Source organism: Leucoraja erinacea, chromosome 8 (assembly GCF_028641065.1).
Source record: "Leucoraja erinacea ecotype New England chromosome 8, Leri_hhj_1, whole genome shotgun sequence".
NCBI classification, from domain to species: domain Eukaryota; kingdom Metazoa; phylum Chordata; class Chondrichthyes; order Rajiformes; family Rajidae; genus Leucoraja; species Leucoraja erinaceus.
The window spans coordinates 26,101,014-26,121,642 of record NC_073384.1 but is presented as its reverse complement, the minus strand read 5'-3'; the positions used below and the strand labels follow the sequence as shown (position 1 = coordinate 26,121,642).

The 20,629-nt window shown below is 42.6% G+C and overlaps 1 protein-coding gene across 3 annotated transcripts in view; it reads left to right on the top strand.

The window, feature by feature from the left end:
* The first annotated feature begins 1,720 nt into the window (after positions 1–1,720).
* The window catches only part of zgc:172136 (uncharacterized protein LOC566376 homolog), a 134,341-nt gene continuing 115,432 nt past the window's right edge, over positions 1,721–20,629 (top strand). For 2 of the 3 annotated variants that reach the window (XM_055639259.1, XM_055639260.1), the window contains exon 1: positions 1,721–2,318. The gene's annotated coding sequence lies outside the window, so the exon portion shown is untranslated. Of the gene's footprint in view, positions 2,319–9,440; positions 9,581–20,629 lie in introns of all 3 variants that reach the window. The other variant, XM_055639261.1, reaches the window with a different exon arrangement.

Here is a 20,629-nt window from a genome sequence, read left to right as displayed (position 1 = left end):
ACATGGCAGATAAGTTGAACAGGTACTTTGGATCTGTCTTCACTAAGGAGGACACAAACAATCTTCCTGATATAGTAGTGGCCAGTGGATCTGGGGTGACAGATTAACTGGAGGAAATCCACATTAGGCAGGAAATGGTGTTGGATAGACTGATGGGACTAAAGGCTGATAAATCCCCAGGTCTGCATCCCAGGATACTTAAGGAAGTGGCTCTAGAAATCGTGAATGCATTGGTGATCATTTTCCAATGTTCTATAGACTCAGGATCAGTTCCTGTGGATTGGAGGGCAGCTAGTGTTATCCCACTTTTTAAGGAAGGCGGGAGAGAAACGGGGAATTATAGACCAGTTAGCCTGACATCGGGGAAGATGCTGGAGTCAATTATAAAAGATGAGATAGCCACACATTTGGATAGCAGTAACAGGATCGGTTCGAGTCAGCATGGATTTACGAAGGGGAAATCATGCTTGACTAATCTTCTGGAATTTTTTGAACATGTAACTAGGAAAATGGACAAGGGAGAGCCAGTGGATGCAGTGGATGGACTTTCAGAAAGCATTTGATAAGGTCCCACATAGGAGATTAGTGGGCAAGATTAGGGCACATGGTATTGGGGCTGGAGTGCTGACATGGATAAAGAAGTGGTTGGCTGACAGGAAACAAAGAGTAGGGATTAACGCGTCCCTTTCAGAATGGCAGGCAGTGACTAGTGGGGTACCACAAGGCTCGGTGCTGGGACCCCAGCTATTTACAATACACATCAATGATTTGGATGAAGGGATTCAAAGTAACAATAGCACATTTGCAGATGACACAAAGCTGGGTGGCAGTGTGAACTGTGAGGAGGATACTATGAGAATGCAGGGTGCCTTGGACAGGTTGGGGGAAGTGGGCAGATGCATGGTAGATGAAGTTTAATGCGGATAAATGTGAGATTATTAAAGTCTGCATTTATCCCATAGTCAATGTTACTCAAACAGATGATGTGGAGTAGACTTTGTGCAGTACTATTAGTGGGATGTAGCTGTCACAGGCTGGGTCCACAAATGGGAAAGTGGGAGGGGGTTGGAAAATAGGAGAAGGGGAGAAGGGGATGTGAGGGGAGGGGGTGTTGAAGGGGAAAGAGTGAAGCGGGGAGGAGGAAGAGGGGGGAGGGAAGAAGGGGGGGAGAGGGGAGAGGGGGAGAAGGGTAGGGGGGGGAGTGGAGAAGGAGGGATGGGGTGGGAGCGGGGAAGGGGGGGGGGGGGGGGGGGGGGTGGGGAAAGGGGGTCGGAGAGGGGAGTTTAGTCTACACTCACTGAATCCATCCCTGTAAAAAGTTAAAGACGGTGATTTGGATCTGGAAGCGGACCAATACAAAATAAAACTGAATGATTCAGACATCTTTATATTTGCACAATTGATTTTATTGTATTAATTTTAATATATTAATGTTTAAAATCCATGCATTGAAGGAAGAATATTTTACAGCCCCATCTGTGGTCCCCAAACCAAACCCTAACCGGCTGTCACCCGCAGGACAGCATACGTCAGCGTGTGACAGGGCGCAGGGCATGATGACCCAAATGTCGCCCCTGCATTTTGAACATTCCAAAATCCTGGGGCGGCAGGGAGACGCGGCGCGTCACCCGCGCGCCACCACACCTCACGATCGACCCGACCACGACAACCTCTTTTCAGGCAGTCGCCGAAAATGTCGCCCAAGTGGGACAGGCCCTTAAAACACTGAATATGTAGCGTTGACTAACTCTCCCCCACCTTGCCCAAGGGGAGTTCCTGACAAAATGCGTTTCTCTTCCGTTGATGCCGCCTGATTTGCTGGGCACTTCTCGAATTTCCATTTCCCCTTTTCCGATGTTTAAAGAAAGTATTGCAGCCTACAGGAATTCTGCAGCTGTGTGCGAACAAGAAGCGGCAGTGGGCGTTGTGTCGAGGCGGTCACGCGCCTCTCCGCTCCGAGCGCGCGCCCGTTGCTATGCGTGCTCTTGTTTACCCGGCCCGGGCTGGTGTTCCATTCACACAATGTTGGGGCTTGGCAACAATCGTTCCCACCTGTCGCAACGTTCAGTCAGCAAGTTCCACAGGCAGTCGCTGGTGGCGGGACGACGTGCCGTGTCCGGTTTTTGACAAGGCAGCCAAAGATTAGTGGCGATATCGTTACTGTGTGGCTCAGCCTCACGCGTTTACAATTGAAATTAGTGCAGAGACATTGTGCGCTTCATACACACGGCGAAGTTGAGCGAGGCGTGTTAAAAGCCACCCGCTGCCCTCATAAACATTGGAACGACGGTTGTCGGCGGCATCTACGCATTGAGAAGGTAAAAACATTATTAACGCTTAACTGAGCTTAATCACTGAGCATGACGCGTTTCATAGTTTTTAAGATTTAGGAGTTCAAATCCTAATCTGTTGCGGGCAATGTTTCTCTTGTTGGGGAATGTTTGAACGGGAGTGGGTGGCTGTTGTGCATGTCAACCCTTTTGCTGGATACATTCAGTTGAGACCTAAAGTCAACGCTGATGCAGTGAAGGGGTTGATTCTCCCCACCGCCAATTGCACGCTGCTAACATGATATCACCATTAATGTACTTTTGTTGTGCGTACTTTTACTAATTTCGATTTGTTTTCTTGACATTTATCTCCCCACCGCCAATTACACGCTGCTAACATGCAGTAGATATCGCAATTAATGTGCTTTTACTGTGTTTCTTTATTGTGTGTGCTTTTACTGATTTCGATTTATTTTCTTGTCATTTATCGGATTGATAATTGTTGTTATAAGATGCGGCGTACATAACCTATGCTGCCTCAAACGCAAGAAGAAGAGGGCGTTGAGATACAAAGGGATTATTTATGTTTGAGAAGCCTTTTGTTTTTATTCATGCATTTATACGCACCTAAAGTTTTGTTGAGATGAGTGATGATCACAAAGGTTGCTTCTCATATTGGTGTAAGGATTTCCTGACTTTTTATTTTGAGAGATGGAGATTATTATTTCTACCCATTTGAATTGGGGCGGCCTTGTGTGTAGATTCAGACTAATGTCCAGTTTGGGGCGAAGAGGGTGGTCTGAGGTGGTGAACTGAACAGCACATTTAATTTGTGTTCAATGTTGGTCTTAAAGGGGGTTCCCAAAAAGGAAGTATTAGTGGGATGAGGGACGTGGTTACTGAGGCCGATCGCCAGTCACCCGCATATTGTCAAAGAAAGAACTGCAGATGCTGGAAAAATCGAAGGTAGTCCAAATGCTGGAGAAACTCAGCGGGTGAGGCAGCATTTATGGAGCGAAGGAATAGGTAACGTTTCGGGTCGAGAGGCGCGAGACCGCGGGAAGAAGAAAGGAAGAGGCAGGAAGATGGAAGAAAGCAAGGACTACCTAACAGGGCCGACCTTAGGGGCCCAATTGGGAACAATTATGGTGAGCCCCAGGTTCCCAGCCAAGGTCTGTAGAATCATAGAAATACAAATAAAGTCTATTATAGACATTATATCTCTATGGTGGAATGGAAAGTAATCAAAATGTGCGCTTAAAAAGTGCCTGCGAGTTAATGGACCAGACAGTTCTAAGCTACATTTTAATATAAAATTGCACACATGTACCTACAAGTAACGAACAAAATGTGTGGATCACCTTGAAAAGTATATAATTACAATACCACTTGTTTTAGTGACTGTGAAATGAAAAAAAAAAATTAACTAACTAGATCCTGGAAAACCAATAACTATTAGCGAAGATTTTTGGGTTTCAGCCCCATCCTGCCCTTTGGGCTTCCACCCCATCCTAACTTAGTTGTGTGTGTGTGTGTGTGTGTTAGTTTTGTGTATGTTAGTTGTCTGTGAGTGATGTGTGTGAGTTAGTTGTCTATGCGTTATGTATATAGGAAGGAAGGGAGGAGAGAAGAAGGGAAGGAAGGATAGAAAGAAGGGAAGGAAGTGAAAGAGCAAAGGGAGGGAGAGGGCCGGCGGCAGGAGCGGAAGCCGGGGTCCGGGCGGATGGGTGTGAGCTGAAGCAGAGGTCTGTAAATGTTGCTCCAACCCCTGGCCCGGCCCTCCCTGTATTGTTCACCGCTTCTTCCCGGGGAGAGAGGGGGGAGCCAGGGCTGTGTGCGTGAAGCACGGCGACTGGATGGGTGAGAACGCTGCCCCGGGACCATGAGGGAACGACCCACCTCCCCCTCTCCCTCTCTCCCCTTCTCCATTCCCCCTCACACCCCTGTCCCCTTCTACCCCTTTCTTCCCCCTCCACCACTCTACTCTCCACCCCTCTCTCCCCTATCTACACGGGGTAGACCTCTTTGCTCCTATACTGTCGTTATGAAGGCCAACATGCTATTAGCCTTCTTCACGGCCTGTTGTACCTGCATGCTTACTTTCAGTGACTGATGTACTAGGAAAACCAGGTCTTGTTGTTCTTCCCCTTTCCCAAACCTGACACCATTCAGATAATAATCTGCCTTCCTGTTCTTGCCACCAAAGTGGATAACCTCACATTCATCCGCATTATACCGCATCTTCCATGCATCTGCCCACTCACCCAACCTGTCCAAGTCACCCTGCATCGTCTTCATAGTTTACACTGCCACCCAGCTTTGTGTCATCTGCAAATTTGCTAATGTTACTTTTAATTCCTTCATCTAAATCATTAATTATTAATGTAAGTGGTGGCTGTGCGGAATGAGCTTCCAGTGAAGGTGGTGGAGGCAGGTTCGTTTTTATCATTTAAAAATAAATTGGATAGTTATATGGACGGGAAAGGTATGGAGGGTTATGGTCTGAACGCAGGTGTATGGGACTAGGGGAGAATACGTGTTCGGCATGGACTAGAAGGGTCGAGATGGCCTGTTTCCGTGCTGTAATTATTATATGGTTATATTGTAAATAGCTGTGGTCCCAGCACCAAGCCTTGCGGCACCCCACTAGTCACTGCCTGCCATTCTGAAAGGGACCCGTTAATCCCTACTCTTTGTCCCCTGCCTGCAACCAATTTTCTATCCATGTCAATACCCTACCCCCAATACCATGTGCTCTAATTTTTCCCACTAATCTCCTATGTGGGACCTTATCAAAGATTTTCTGAAAGTCCAGGTACACTGGCTCTCCCTTCAGCATTTTTCTTGTTACATCCTCAAAAATTCCAGAAGATTTGTCAAGCATGATTTCCCCATCGTAAATCCATGTTGACTTGGACTGATCTTGTTACTGCTATCCAAATGTGCCGCTATTCCATCTTTGATAATCGACTCCAGTATCTTTCCTATTACAGATGTCAGGCTAACTGGTCTATAATTCCCTGCTTTCTCTCTTCCTCCTTTGTTGAAAAGTGGGATAACATTAGCTACTCTCCAATCCACAGGAACTGATCCAAAATCTATAGAACACTGGAAAATGATCACCAATGCGTTCACAATGTCTAGAGCCACCTCCTTGAGTAACCTGGGATGTAGACCATCAGGCCCTGGGGATTTATCAGCCTTCACTCCCATCAGTCTAACACCATTTCCTGACTAATGTGAATTTCCTTCATTTCCTCCGTCACCCTTGGTCCTCTGTTCTGCAGTATATCTGGGAGATTGTCCTTGGTGAAGACAGAAGCAAAGTACCTGTTCAACTCGTCTGCCATTTCCTTGTTCCCCATAATAAATTCACCTGTTTCTATCTTCAAGGGACCCACATTTGTCTTAACTAATTTTTTTCTTCTTCACATACCTAAAGAAGCTTTTACTATCCTCCTTTATATTCTTGGCTAGCTTACCATTGTACTTCATCTTTTCTCCCCGTATTGCCTTTTTAGTTACCTTCTGTTGATCTTTAAAAGTTCCCAATCCTATGGCTTCACGCTCATCTTTGTTATGTTATACGTCTTCTCTTTTATTTTTATACTTCCCTTGTCAGCCAAGGTTGCCCCTTATTCCCCTTAGAATCTTTTGTCGTCTTTGGAATGACATGATCCTACAACTTCTGGATTATTCCCAGAAATACCTGCCACTGCTGCTCTACTGTCATCCCTGCTAGGGTCCCTTTCCAGTCTATAGCCAAAAGTGCAGGATTAGGCCATTCGGCCCTTCGAGCCAGTAGCGCCATTCAATGTGATCATGGCTGATCATCCACAATCAGTACCCCAGTCCTGTCTTCTCACCATATCCATTGACTCTGCTATCTTTAAGAGCGCTATCTAACTCTCTCTTGAAAGCATCCAGAGAACTGTCCTCCGCTGCCTTCTGAGGCAGAGAATTCCAGATTCACAATTCTCTGGGTGAAAATCTGGGTAAAGGACATTATTGCCATAGAGGGAGTGCAGAGACGGTTCACCAGACTGATTCCTGGGATGTCAGGACTGTCTTATGAAGAAAGACTGGATAGACTTGGTTTATACTCTCTAGAATTTAGAAGATTGAGAGGGGATCTTATAGAAACTTACAAAATTCTTAAGGGGTTGGACAGGCTAGATGCAGGAAGATTGTTCCCGATGTTAGGGAAGTCCAGGACAAGGGGTCACAGCTTAAGGATAAGGGGGAAATCCTTTAAAACTGAGATGAGAAGAACTTTTTTCACACAGAGAGTGGTGAATCTCTGGAACTCTCTGCCACAGAGGGTAGTTGAGGCCAGTTCATTGGCTGTATTTAAGAGGGAGTTAGATGTGGCCCTTGTGGCTAAGGGGATCAGGGGGTATTGAGAGAAGGCAGGTACGGGATACTGAGTTGGATGATCAGCCATGATCATATTGAATGGCGGTGCAGGCTCGAAGGGCCGAATGGCCTACTCCTGCACCTAATTTCTATGTTTCTAAAAAGTTTTTTCTCATCTCTGTTCTAAATGGCCTACCCTTTATTCTTAAACTGTGGCCCCTGGTTTTGGACTCCCCACAACATCAGGAACATGTTTCCTGCCTGTAGTGCATCTAATTCCTTAATCTTAATGCTTCAATAAGAAACCCTCTCATCCTTCTAAATTCCAGAGTATACAAGTCCAGCCTCTCCATTCTATCCACATATGACAGTCCTGCCATCCCGGGAATTAACCTCGTGAACCTACACTGCACTCCATCAATAGCAAGAATGTTCTTCCTCAAATTTGGAGACCAAAACTGCACACAATACTCCAGGCGTGGTCTCACTAGGGCCATGTACAACTGCAGAAGGACCTCTTTGCTCCAATACAACTTTGGCCAGCTCCTCCCATGCCTCCATAGTCCCATTTGTTCAACTGTAATACTGACACCTGTGATTTTACCTTCTCAAATTACAGATTAAAACTTACCATATTATGGTCACTACCTCCTAATGGTTCCGTTACCTTGAGTTCCCTTATCAAATACGGTTCATTACACAACACTAAATCCAGATTTGCCTTCTCCCTGGTAGGCTCCAGTGCAAACTGCTCTAAGAATCCATCTCGGAGACACTCTACAGTCCTTTCTTGGGGTTCAGTACCAACCTGATTTTCCCAGTCTACCTGCATGTTGAAATTTCCTATAACCAGTGTTGCATTAACTTTGTTACATGCTAATTTTAACTCCTGATGCAACTTGCACCCTATCTCCAGGCTACTGTTTGTGGGCCTGTAGATAACTCTCTTTTTACCCTTACAATTTCTCAGTTCTATCCACAATGACTCTACATCTTCTGATTCTATGTCACCCCTGAGAAGGTTCTGAATTTCATGTCTTGCCAACAGAGCCATCCCACCGCCTCTACCCACCTGTCTGTCTTTTCGATAGGACGACCCCTGAATATTCAGTTCCCAGCTCTGATCCTCTTGCAGCCATGTCTCTGTAATTACCACAACATCATAGTTACCAATTTCTAACTGAGCCTCAAGCTCATCCACTTTATTTCTTATATTTTGCACATTCATATATAATACTTTTAATTCGGTATTCACCTCCCCTCTCACACTGGTTCCTATTTCACCTGACCTTATTCTCTTATCCCTTCTTGAACTTTCCGTCCCATTAATTCAGGTGTCTTGTAACTTTTCCTGTACTCTCATCCCCTTTAACTCCATCCTTATATTTCAAATTAATCAACCCGTCTCCTGTTATGATTAAAAAAAAAAAAAAAAAAAATGTCATCAGCAAACATAGAAACATATAAAAATAAAATAGGTGCAGGAGTAGGCCATTCGAGCCAGCACTGCCATTCAATATGATCATGGCTGATCATCTAAAATCAGTATTACGTTTCTGCTTTTTCTCCATATCCCTTAATTCCTTTAGTCCTAAGAGCTAAATCTAACGCTCTCTTGAAAACATCCAGTGAATTGGCCTCCACTGCCTTCTGTGGCAGAGAATTCCACAGATTCACAACTCTCTGGGTGAAGAAGTTTTTCCTCATCTCAGTCCTTCACACAGGACTGAGTCTGGAATTCTCTGCCTCAGAGGGCGGCGGTGGCCGGTTCTCTGGATACTTTCAAGAGAGAGCTAGATAGGGCTCTTAAAGATAGTGGAGTCAGGAGATATGGGGAGAAGGCAGGAACTGGGTACTGATTGTGGAAGATCAGCCATGATCACATTGAATGGCGGTGCTGGCTCGAAGGACTGAACGGCCTACTCCTGCGTCTATTGTCTATAAATGGTCTTCCTCTTATTCTTAAACTGTGAACCCTGGTTCTGGACTGCCCCAACATCGGGAACATTTTTCCTGCATCTTGCCTGTCCCATCCTTTGAGAATTTTACATGTTTCTATTAGATTCCCTCTCATCCTTCTAAATTCCAGTTAATACAAGCCCAGTCAACCCATTCTTTCGCCATATGTCAGTTCTGCCATCCCGGGAATTAGCCTGGTGAACCTACGCTGCACTTCCTCAATAGCAATAATGTCCTTCCTCAAATTAGGAGACCAAAATTGCACACAATACTCCAGGTGTGGTCTCATCAGGGCCCTGTACAACTGCAGTAGGACATCCTTGCTCCAAAACTCAAATCCTCTCGTAATGAAGGCCACATGCCATTTGCTTTCTTCACTGCCTGCTGTAGCTGCATACTTACTTTCAGTGCAAATGTTGCATTTGGACCCTTCTTAAAAATGGAAATGCAGAGTGATTTATTTTCCCATGTCACAGTGTCATAAGTTCTAGGAGAAGAATAAGGCCATTTGACCCCTCAAGTCCATTCCACCATTCAATCATGGCCGATCCACCTCTCCCCTTCAATCCCTTTCACACTATTACGCCAGACACCTTTACTAATCAGTCATAGTCATCCAGTATAGAAACAGATCCTCTGCCCAACTTGTCCATGCAAACTAACATGCTTTCCTGAGCTAATCCCATTTGCCTGCATTTAGTCCACATTGCTCCAAACCTTTCCTTTACATGAACATGTCCAAATGCCTTCTAAAAAAAAAATATATTTTATTGATTAGAAGTGAGTACAATGCATTGGTACAAAAACGATGTTAACATATTACATTCTCTGTACAACTTCCCTTTTTTTTTAAAGAGAGAAGTGAGAAAGGAGAGAAGAAAAAGAAGTTGTGAAGAATAGATTAGTGAGCGTGGGTGAAAAACCAATAAAGATAAAGTGAAAGAGAAGGAATAAGTGAAGAAGGAAAGCAGGAGGGAGATTATTCCATTGCCACAGTGAGATGTTTTTTAAATATTCTAAATAATCTTTCACCCATACCTGAAACTGTTGGTTTTAATGATACTATGTCACCACATGAATCCAAGAAATCAATAAATGGGGACCAAACCTTAAGAATAGGTCTTGTTTGTCTATTAGGAGGAGTCTCGTTTCTTCCAAATGTGCTGTGTCAAGCGTATTACTGATCCACATTTTAAATGTTAGTATATTAGCATTTTTCCAAAATTTAAGTATAAGTTTTTTTGCTGTTATTAACCCATAATTGAAAAATGAGTTTTGGTGTGTATTTAATTTGTTCCCATCTCCACTTACTCCAAATATAATCATTTCAGTGTTAGGTTCCATTTTTGTCTTAAATAGCTTTGAGAATATATCAAATATATCACACCAAAATTTATAAAGTTTTGAACAAGAGACAAATGAGTGCGTAATATTGGCATTTTGAGAAAGACATTTATCACAAATGGGAGAAATATTTGGATAAAATGTATTCAACCTAGTTTTGGAATAATATAATCTATGTAATATTTTAAATTGAATTAAGTTATGTCTAGCATTGATCGAACATTTATGTATATGTATCAAATATTTTTCCCATGTTTCTTTTGAGATTTTTATCATTAATTCTTTTTCCCAGTCTTCTCTAATTGCCTCTGTTGATGGTAATTCTATATTTAAAATACTGTTATACAAGTATGATATTAATTTTGTTGACTCCGCATTGATATTCATTACTTCTTCCAGTGGGTCTAAAATTATACTTTGGAATCTTGGTATATATTTCTTCATAAAGTCACATACCTGTAGGTATTTAAAATATTGATTGTTATTCAATTTAAATTTTGATTTTAGTTGTTGAAATGATAATAAATTTCCCAATTCGTACAAATCACCTACCTTTTTAATTCCCACTTTTTTTCCCATTGTTTATATGTTTTATCCATACCAGATGGTTTAAATACTGGGTTATTCACTATTGATGTTAACACTGATAAATTTCTTAATTTTAAAGTTAATTTTATTTGTTTCCAGATTCGTATTATAGAAAATTAGGTAATGCAAACCCCCCCCCCCCCCCCACCACCTCTTTGGGTTTGCACAAGTGATTTATTTTAATTCTATGTGCTTTATAATCTCAAAAAAAAAAAAAATATTAGAGTATTTTTTTTTTAAAGTGTTTTGGCATATATATCGGTATAGATTGGAATAAATATATTATCTGTGATAGCGCTATCATTTTTATAGCGTTTATTCTGCCGATTAGTGACAGTGGGAGCGTTTTCCAAAATTTAATCAGTGAATCAAATTTATTTAATAATGGTATAAAATTAGCGTTAAATAATGATTTATATCTTCTAGTAACTTGAATACCCAAATACTAAATTTTTCCGTTGCGATTTTAAATGGAAATTTTAATAGGTGATTCGCTTTCTGGGGTTTTAATGACATAATTTCACTTTTATTCCAATTTATTCTATAACCGGAGAAAGAGCCAAATTCCTCTGTTAGATTTAATAGATTCAGGATGCTCGTTTGGGAGTTTGTAATGTATAAAAGTATATCGTCTGCATATAGTGATATTTTATTAATAGTATCCTTAGTATTATATCCCTGAATATCCGGATGCCTTCTTATCCTTTCAGCAAGCGGCTGTATCATAAGTGCAAATAGCAGGGGTGATAAAACACAGCCCTGCCTATTGCCCCTCGATAATTGAAATTTTGAAGATAATATATTATTAGTTAGTATTCTTGCCATTGGTTTATCATATAGTAATTTAACCCATCTGATAAAATTCTCTCCCATATTAAACTTTTGGAGTACTTTGTATAAATACTGCCATTCTATCTGATCAAATGCTTTCTCTGCATCCAGAGATATAACTGACAAGTCTTCCTTTTCCATTTTGTATGAATACATTGTATTAAAAAGGCGTCTCAAATTGTTAGATGATTGTCTTTTAGGTACAAACCTCATTTGGTCCGGATTTATCAATCTATTAATATATTTACTCAATCTTTTTGCTAATGTTCTTGCTAAAATTTTCTGATTTGTATTTAGGAGTGATATGGCTCCATATGTAGGGAAGATATCTAGAGAGTAGGGAAGATTCAAACAAGGGGACATGACATGAGAATTAAGGGACTGAAGTTTAGGGGTAACATGAGGGGGAACTTCTTTACTCAGAGAGTGGTGGCTGTGTGGAATGAGCTTCCAGTGAAGGTGGTGGAGGCAGGTTCGTTTTTATCATTTAAAAATAAATTGGATAGTTATATGGACGGGATGGGATGGAAGGTTATGGTCTGAGCGCAGGTATATGGGACTAGGGGAGAATATGTGTTCGGCACGGACTAGAAGGGTCGAGATGGCCTGTTTCCGTGCTGTAAATTGTTATATGAGCCCGGTTCTTCCAAGTCCTTATTTTTTTTAGGTATTAACGTAATTGTGGATTCGGCTAATATTTCTGGTAATTTATTTTCGGTAAAGGCATATTTATATAACTTAAATAACCGTGGTACCATTAACTCCTGGAAACCTTTATAGAATTCATTATTAAAACCATCTGGTCCTGGCGTTTTCCCATTTTTCAGCTCTTTTATTGTTTCACTTATTTCTTCCCTTGTGATCTGTGCTCCTAATTCCTCTTTTTCCAAAATATCCAATTTTGGCAGATTACAATTATCTAAAAAATCTACAATTATATTGTCTTTTATTTTAGTTTTAGACGTATACAAGTTTTGATAAAGTGTGCAAACCTTTTATTAATATCCTGGGGTAACGTTAATAGTTCCCCATTCTCTGATTTGATTTTAGTAATCGTCTTTTCCTTCTCCTGTTTCTTCAATTGTATAGCCAGAAGTTTATGTGGTTTATCACCAAATTCAAACTGTGCCTGTTTTGTGATCTGAAATAATATTACTCTTGCCGATAATATTCGATTACGTTTAAATTTCAATAATATGATCTTATTATGTTTATCTATAGTTGGGTCTTTTGCGTTATCTAATTCTAATATTTTAATTTCCTTTTCTAAAGTCTCTTGTTCTATGGAGTTCTTTTTATTTTGGTAACTTTGATATGAGATTATAACTCCATGTATAAATGCCTTAAAAGTTTCCCATAATAAAGATGGTGAAATGCCTGGTGTCTCATTTGTATCAAAAAATAATTTCATTTGTTGTTTTAAATACTCATAACCTTGTGGATTATTAATTAACTGTGTATTAAAACGCCAAAACGATTTTATACCTGGCGTTCCCTCTAGTTTTAAAGTAAAGGTCAATGGTGAGTGATCAGAAATAATACTATTGTGATATTTAGGGTTAATCGTATAAGGAATTAATTTTGTGTCCACTAAAAAATAATCAATTCTCGAATAAGTTTTATATACCGCTGCGTAAAATGAGTATTCCCTTCCCGTAGGGTTGACTATTCTCCATACATCTGTTATATTAGTGTTTTTTATATATATGTTTAAAAATTCACTAGTTTTAGATTTAACCTTACTCTTCCTTTTATTGATTTATCTAAATATGTATCTATAACACAATTAAAATCCCCCCCCCCCTAATATTACATTTTGGTAATTATACTCATCTATTATATTCGTGGGTACACAAAATTGCTGGAGAAACTCAGCGGGTGCAGCAGCATCTATGGAGTGAAGGAAATAGGCAACGTTTCGGGCCGAAACCCTTCTTCAGACTGATTGAATTATATTCGTGAAAATTGGGGGTTATCAAAATTTGGTGCATAAATATTTATCATGCAGTGGTGTAGAATAAATTTCTCCTGCCACTATAGTGTACCTTCCTTCCTTATCAGATATAGTGTTCTTTGATATAAATGGTATACCTTTCTGAATAATAATAGCCGTACCTCTAGCTTTAGAAGTAAATAACGAATAATAAGTTTGGCCTATCCAATTTGCTTTTAGTCTCATCTGTGTTTGTAATTTCACATGCGTTTCTTGTAAAAACACAATATCCACCTTTAAAGATTTTAATTGAGCCATAATCTTACCCCTTTTAATTGGATCGTTCGCACCCCTAATGTTCCAATTACAAAATGTGATTCCTCCATTCCTTTTTCCCCTAATGTCTTGCATTCTTAATTAGTTTTGCTAGTTTTAATTCATGTGGTGCGGTTAAATACCTTGAGGTTTTGGGTGTGGGGTAACCGTCCCCTATTAACGTTATTTTACATCCTCCGTCCATTGAACCACCATAGGAAGAAAAAAGGAGTGCGTTGAAAAATACATAGAAAAAACAGAATACTATTATTAAGTAAACCATATAACAGTGAATTATAATTTTTAAAAAAAGAGTGATTTTAAGGTATCAAAAATGGGATACCTTAAATTCTCGTTGCCACCTAAGGTGGCCCGAAAATTATTGACTTCCGCCGTTGGAATTGTACATTGAGCTCAGCCCCCAAATTAAGCTGTCCTAGACAATATCATGCCATTTCCCCTTAATATAGCCAAAAATCTTAACCTACATAAAGAGAAAAAAAAATGTAACCAGTCAAGCCAAAAAAAACAACAACCAAAATGTCATCATAAAAAATTATCATCATCATTACTTTTCCACGTAATCTCTTAAATACCCAAACTTTAAACCTTCTATAATTCTTATTCCTTACTTACAATCATGAAATCATAAGACATAAGGACAGGCCTTGTCCTTATACTCAGAGATGCACCTAATTACCAGCCTGTTCCAAGGGTTAATTTTCCTTATCTTAATAGTAACCACCTTCCTGTCGGAACCTTTGGAACTATTCCAAATCCTTAACACCCCTCCCCTTTACTACAGATTTATAGTATTATAATCTTCTTATACCTATTTTCATTAGTTATTGAGTATTAGAATACATCCAGGATATATTTCCTTACATTTCATCTATTGGAATTATTTAACTGTTAGTAATTTAATAAGCTTCATATAATTAGTTGGTTCTTTACTATTTACTCTTCATTATAATAGTTAAAGCTTTAAATTCAGTCCATAATATCAGTTCTGCTGTTTTTCTTCAGCCTGTCATTTTTTTTCTTCAGTTTATCTTCCAACTTTTCGTTCAAGGTGAAATCTGAACTCTGTCATTGAAAACACATTCCATTGAGATAAGGCTGTCTGGTTAGTGTCTGAAGCAGGTCCGCCATCTTAATTGTAGTACAGACTTTTATTGAAAGTTTTAATCATTATCCTTCTCAATTTTCTGTACAATCTCTTGTGAGTACTTAAGTACCTTCTCCGGATCCCTGAATGAACGTTGAGTTGTTTTGTAAGAAATAAACATCTTGGCTGGATAGACCACGCCGTATCTTATCCCTCGTTGTCTTTGCAAAGTGTTGCTTGCTTTTTTGAATTGATTCCTTATCTCCATTACTTAGTGAGGGTAGTCCCTATAGAATCTCACGGACTCTCCCTCGACCATAAGCCTCTCACCAAATGCCTTTTAAATGTTATTATACCTTACTCTACTACTTCCCTTGGCAGATTCTTCCATATATACACCACTCTCTTGTGTGAAGGACTGCAAAACCATGGAATCCTTTAGCAGGGCTGCCAACTCTCATGCTTTGAGCGTGAGAGTCACGCATATCAGCTAATTCTCACCCTCTCACGCTGATGACAGAATTCTCACGCTGTCTTTAGTCCCTGCACAGCTTGCCTCTTTGTGCCACATGACAGCGATCTGTGCGGTCTGGGGAAGCGCGTCATTTCACGGCTGTGAGTGACGTTGTGTCTCTTCTCTCTTGGTTGGATGTGCAGCCGCTGACAGCATGAAGCAGCCGGAGATGGAACTGGGAATACCTTTTGCGACCGGGTCTTGCAGCGATTTTTCGTTAATGATTTACTAGGCTGAACATCTGCGATTAGTACAGCCTAGTAAAAATCGCGTTTGCCTCTGTGCGCCGGCTGCGAGCACTGCGCTGCCGGCTGCAGCCTCGCTTCCTCCCTCCCTCCTGCCCTTCAGCTCACACGGCAACGCCAGCGCCGCCAATCTACGCTGCACTGTGCCCGCCAGACTCCCCATTGGGCATCTGGAGAGAGAGGGAGTTGGAGAGAGAGAAAAAAAAGGGAGGGATGGAGGCAAAGAGAGACAGGGAGGGAAGGTAGAAAGGGGATGAAGCTGGGGAAGGAGAAGGGAAAGGGAGGGATGGGGAGGAAAGAGGGAGGGGGAGGAAAGAGGGTTGGGGGGAAAGGGGGATGGATGGGGGGAGGAGGTAGGGAGAGGGGGGGAAAGAGGGAGGGAGGGGGAAGGAAAGGTGTATGTGTTTGTCTGTCTCCCTGTTTGTCTGTCTCCCTGTTTGTCTGTCTCCCTGTTTGTCTGTCTCCCTGTTTGTCTGTGTCTCCCTGTTTGTCTGTGTCTCCCTGTTTGTCTGTGTCTCCCTGTCTGTTTGTCTGTGTCTCCCTGTTTGTCTGTGTCTCCCTGTTTGTCTGTGTCTCCCTGTTTGTCTGTGTCTCCCTGTTTGTCTGTGTCTCCCTGTTTGTCTGTGTCTCCCTGTTTGTCTGTGTCTCCCTGTTTGTCTGTGTCTCCCTGTTTGTCTGTGTCTCCCTGTTTGTCTGTGTCTCCCTGTTTGTTGTGTCCCTGTGTCTCCCTGTTTGTCTGTGTCTCCCTGTTTGTCTGTGTCTCCCTGTTTGTCTGTGTCTCCCTGTTTGTCTGTGTCTCCCTGTTTGTCTGTGTCTCCCTGTTTGTCTGTGTCTCCCTGTTTGTCTGTGTCTCCCTGTTTGTCTGTGTCTCCCTGTTTGTCTGTGTCTCCCTGTTTGTCTGTGTCTCCCTGTTTGTCTGTGTCTCCCTGTTTGTCTGTGTCTCCCTGTTTGTCTGTGTCTCCCTGTTTGTCTGTGTCTCCCTGTTTGTCTGTGTCTCCCTGTTTGTCTGTGTCTCCCTGTTTGTCTGTGTCTCCCTGTTTGTCTGTGTCTCCCTGTTTGTCTGTGTCTCCCTGTTTGTCTGTGTCTCCCTGTTTGTCTGTGTCTCCCTGTTTGTCTGTGTGTGTCTCTGTCTGTGTCTGTGTCTTGTCTGTGTCTCTGTCTGTGTCTCTCTGTGTCTGTGTCTCTGTCTCTGTCTGTGTCTCTGTCTGTGTCTCTGTCTGTGTCTCTCTCTCTGTGTCTCTCTCTGTGTCTCTCTCTGTGTCTCTCTCTGTGTCTCTCTCTGTGTCTCTCTCTGTGTCTCTCTGTCCACATCCTGGCCTTAGACAGGGCTGCCAACTCTCAAGCTTTGAGCGTGAGAGTCACACATTTCAGCCAATTTTCATGCTCTCATGGTGATGACAGAATTCTCACACTGTCTTCAGTCCCTGCACAGCTTGTGTCTCTGCGCCACATGACAGCGATCTGTGTGGTCTGGGGAAGCGCATCGGTTCTCTTTTGGTCGGATGTTCAGCCGCTGACAACATGAAGCAGCCAGAGATGGAACTAACCAGGTGAATCGGTTGTAAAACATGGGGTGGGGTGACCACAATGAGGCCAACCATCCAGGATAGGGATCGGCAACCTACGGCACACGTGCCTAATCCGGCCCGTAACCCGAAAAACCCTGTATATTTTTTCAATTCGTTTTCACGGGGTCGGGGCAGGCGAGCCGACCTGGGAATTGCAGCCAGTTCCTGGGACGCGAGCTGATCTGGGAACTGCAGCCAGTCCCTGGGCACGCAGAATGCCGATTTGATCAGTATGGACAAATTGGGCCAGCCATGTGCATGTTGTATAAAGGGCCTGTCCCACGAGCATGCGACTGCATGCGGCAAGCGCGACCTAACGAGGTCGCTTGAGCCGTAAGGCCTCGCGGGGCCGGTCCCACTTTGTAGGTATGTTACAAAACCTACCTGAATCGCCATTGGGAATCTGCCCACAGCCAGGTCCGCGATTTTGGCGCTGTTTGGAGGGGGCGGGTTTAAAACGCGATTTTTACTAGGCTGTACTAATCGCAGATGTTCAGCCTAGTAAATCATTAACGAAAAATCGCTGCAAGACCCGGTCGCAAAAGGTATTATTAGTTTTATAGGCCTCGATAATATAGTTATAATAGTTTAAAATTACTCTCTGATTCCGCAACATCTTGCAGCCCCAGGGTTTTATAAAGCAAACAATTAAAGGTATGTACCTTATTTTTACATTAAATGGGGCATATATATAATATATATAGATAGCGAATGCCATTTTATTGTCACTATCCCATGTACAGTGAAACTGAAAGCTGCTCGTACTCAGTGCATACATACAATTTTACACAAAAAACAAGAAACAGAAAAACAAAACAGAAGGGGGATGGGGGGGGGAATAGGTGCACAAATTCTACGGCGCTACATACATATATACAGATGGAAGTCCTGTTGGGCGGTGTAGTCAGTGCATGTGTGGACTTTGAATTTATGGTAGATAATAATTCTCGGGAAGCAGCTATTCCTGAGTCTGCTTGTCCTGGATTTGATGCACCTATAGCGCCTTCCAGAGGGTAGCAGGTCGAACAGTCCAAACGCAGGATGGGAGCTGTCTTTGGTGATCTTCTTTTTGCCCTGCTAAAGGCAGCGGGAGGTGTAGATCTCAAAATTTGTAAGGGGACAGGATTGCCGGAACCAATGATCCTGCGGCGCTGTCCTGGTTACCCTCTCCGAAGCCTCTCCCTGTCTGCCATGGTGCAGCTGCCATACCATGCTGTAATGCAGTATGTCAGCACAGCTCTCGATGGTACGCAGCGTCTTAGAAGGTCAGCAGCAGGTTAGAGTCCAGGTTGTGCTTCCTGAGGACCCTCAGGAAGTGCAGCCGCTGCTGAGCCTTCTTGATGACCGCTGTCGTGAGGTCCGTCCAGGAGATGTCAGCAGCGATATGGACGCCGAGAAACCGGAAGGTGTTGACCCTCTCCACACACTCGCCGTTAATGTGTAGGGGGACTAAGTCGGTGCTGTGCCTCCTGAAGTCGATTCTTGAATGAGCTCTTTTGTTTTCCAGGTGTTCAGAGCCAGATTAGTTTCTGAGCACCAGGTGTTTTTGTCAATTTCAGGAGTTTCCTCTCTGTAGGCTGCCTCGTCTCCCTTTGAAATAAGTCCGACCACAGTAGTGTTTTCAGCAAATTGACGATGCGTTTGTTGTTGTGGGCCGGACTCTCAGTCGTAAGGTGTAGAGATCACAGTATAAGAGGGGGCTTAGCACACAGCCCTGTGGGGAACCGGTACTCAACCTGCGAGTGGAGGAGAGGTGGGGGCCAAGTCTCACAGTCTGGGGCCGGTTTGTGAGGAAATCCTTAATCCAGGCACATGTGACAGTGGGGAGGCCGAGAGTGATTTTGGGTTTACCAATGAGGGATGTCTGGGATGATGTGTGTTAAAGGCTGAACTAAAATCCACAAAGAGCATCCGGACGTAGCTCTGCCCCTGCTCCAGATGGCTCAGCACAGAGTGGAGAGCTACGGTGATGGCGTCTTCTGTGGATCTGTTTTGGCGATAAGCGAATTGGTGGGGGTCGAAGTCTGGTGGTAGATAGTCCTTGATGTGCTGGAGGACCAATCTCTCGAAGCACTTCGTGATTACCGGAGTGAGGGCAACAGGACGGTAGTCATTAAGGCTGGTGATGGGAGACTTCTTCGGCACAGGGACGATTGTGGCTGATTTTAGGCATATATCAAGTTATCTATAGCGAATAGTTCATTTTGGGCTTTTTATATCCCGCAGTATTTTTCTCGGCATTTGAGGGCACTAATCCAGCGCGCTGTTAACATTCTAAACCAGCGCGTTCCACATGAACCCACTAGAAAGCCGATTTAAATGGGCATTTATTTACAGCAATTGAACACTAAATTCCTTCCATTTGGCCTATAAATTAATGTAAATTAGATATAAAAATCATGTTATATTGTGAATTATTTGTGAATAATCTTTGGACACTTAGGCTATTTAAAAATGTTAATCTTTCCTTAAGAAATGGGCCTTTGATTATCCAAGATCACAGCTTTTTTGTAATGTCCATTGAAAATCAATAGGGAACAAGATGCTAATTTCCGAGTATGAAAATGGCCATAACTTTTTTAATACTTGAGATATGAAAGTGAATTTGGTGTCAAATTAAACTTATTGTTATGCTTTATCTGATGGGATAAATTGCAGACTTGATTTTTAAAATCTCAAAATTTTGTAACATTGCTACACTTTGATTGCCGGAGCCATATGGAATTGTGCGGAGCTGGTCCCGACATCACGCGGGGCTCCGAAAAACTGACACTGTCCAAACATTCCGCGCGGCAACGGCCTGCTGGCCCGCAGCCGCAATGAGGCCGTACGTACCGCCTCGATGCCGTACGCAGCGTCTTGACGGCGTACGCCTTCACATCAACTCGTACGGGATCACTCGAACCTCGCGCGTCCCCCGCTTCCGGTTTGGTCGTGCTCGCAGCATGCAGTCGCATGCTCGTGGGACAGGCCCTGTACGGGGATCCCTTGACCTCCGCACAGCCTGCGTGCGGACCCCACTTCCGGTTTGGTCGCGCTTGCCGCATGCAGTCGCATGCTCGAGGGACGGGCCCTTAACTCTGACTCTATGCAGATGTGAATGGGCTTAGAATTCCCATTTAAACAAAATTGCCCCCACTTTCCTGATTTTGATTCTTGAGATTAATATCCCTTTGCTCTGTTAACAGCGTTAAAGTACTTATGAGGTAGAGTCAGGGAAGTGAATGTGTTTTTTTTAATTTTTTTTAGTTTGCTTTAATTTGTTAGTTGACTGCCATAATTTCTGAAATGGCCTTAAAGTAACTTAACTGTTATAAAGCAGTAATAAGTGATTTTTGTCCACATAATTGGAACTTGCATAAAATGTTTGCATTATTAACAGGACTGTCAACTCTCATGCATTTCACTAAATTGTCACGCTGATCACAAATTTCTCATGCTCAAAAATTGCAGGTGCTGGAAGTTCAAAATAAAGTAAAAATTGTTTCAGAGGTGAGTAAAACCCATGAGGGGAATATAAGGTGAATGCATACTCTTTTTCCCAGGATATGTGATTCAAGAACTAGAGGGCATTGGTTTAAAGCAGGGCTGTCAAATT